Source organism: Nicotiana attenuata, unplaced genomic scaffold (genome assembly GCF_001879085.1).
Source record: "Nicotiana attenuata strain UT unplaced genomic scaffold, NIATTr2, whole genome shotgun sequence".
Classification (NCBI taxonomy): domain Eukaryota; kingdom Viridiplantae; phylum Streptophyta; class Magnoliopsida; order Solanales; family Solanaceae; genus Nicotiana; species Nicotiana attenuata.
Window position 1 is genome coordinate 174,139 of NW_017672125.1, and position 1,699 is coordinate 175,837.

Consider the following 1,699-nt stretch of genomic DNA (forward strand, 5'->3'; position numbering starts at 1 on the left):
AGCGGGATCCACTTTTTGGGGAATATGTTGCTATTGTCAATGCTCAGGAATAAGTTTCTACACTTGACATTATTCAAGAAGCAAATTCGGATCAAAGACAATATTATTCAACCCGTTCTTCAAGAAGTAGTTCCCAAAGAACAAACTCTACAACCTCAAGAATAAATTTTAGTAAAGAAAATCATCTATAGACTTAAGAAAGTGTCTCACTAATAGTATTGTCGATTCCATCAAGTCATTGTATCATTTTGTTTCGAGATAATCTTGTTAATTATTTTGTATACCATAAATTTAGTGGGAGTAAGTATATTTTTATTATTTGATGTACGATCAAATTTGTATGCGTATGCATATCTCATTTAATTTAGGGATGTCAGGCAGATGTTTTAAATAATTTATAAACTTATCTTTTTAAAGTAGTTTAAAGGTTCAAAAGGTGATTAAAGAGAACAAATATTTAATGTCACATAAATAAAGTCGAAAAAGTTAAAGATAATCAGGTATTCGGATACGACTTCACTAAATGCTGATATAATATGACATACATGGTTGATGAGCTATATAAGGAAGAGAGTTAAACTAACACTCATAGCTCTTTTCACCAAGGTAGTTAATTTATAACATATTATGTAGCATCTGATTATGGAATATGACCGCAAAATTTTGCCACTAGATAAAGATGAAAGTACATTTGAGTTATTTTGTGATAATAAGTTAGCAGTCTTGTATTCTAATAACAACAAGAGTTCGGTAAAAGTCAAAGCACATTGACATAAAGTTCCTGGTTATTAAAGAAAGAGTTCAGAGTGACTAGGTGTTTATAGAGCATATTGGTACAAACTACATGGTTGTGGATCCACTTACTAAGGGACTACCACCCAAGGTTTTCATGAGCATATTGCTCATATGGGTGTCATGTCATTTAAGGAAATTCAGTTTCAGTGGGAGTTTGTAACCTCTTAAATGTTATTTATGGACACAATTTGGTTTCAGGTAATGATTTCAGTTTAAGGATATTTGAGGTTATTTCTGCAGAATTAAAGTATCCAGTTTATTTGTCACTCTAACTTGTTTTTTCAGTTGGACGAGTTGGAAATAGGCATGCCTGGATCACATTGCATGTAATTTTCGTGCTACATATCCATACTTGATCAATGTCATTTGGTTATGTTGGTATTTGTGATCAAGGAAGGTTTAGTTACGATAAACGTAATAAAAGTCGCCTTGGTCCAATATTACATGATTGATGGACGAGATTGTTCAGAGGTACTTTGGTTTATAATAAAAAATATGTTTGAGCTCATAAGGTGACATACAATTATAAATATATATGTGTCGTCCAAGTGGGAGATTGTAAGAGTTTATGGACTTGCACAAATATTTTGTATTAAGAATAGTTGTATGTTGGTTGCAATTGTTAAAAGGTTGACCCAAATTAAAAGTGATCTACTAAGGTTTAAAGTTAAATGGTGTAACGATCCGACCCGTCGTTACGGGAGTTACCGCCCCGTTTTCCCCGTTTTACGCTTCTATATATTTCATTATACGTGTTTGAAGTAATTCGGATAGAGTTTGGTTAGAAATGAGACAATAAGTCTCTTTATGATAAGGTTAGTTTGGAAAAGTCAACCGAATGTTGACTTATGAGTTAGAAGGCTCGGAATGGATTTTCGATGATTCGACCAGTTTCGGGAGATGA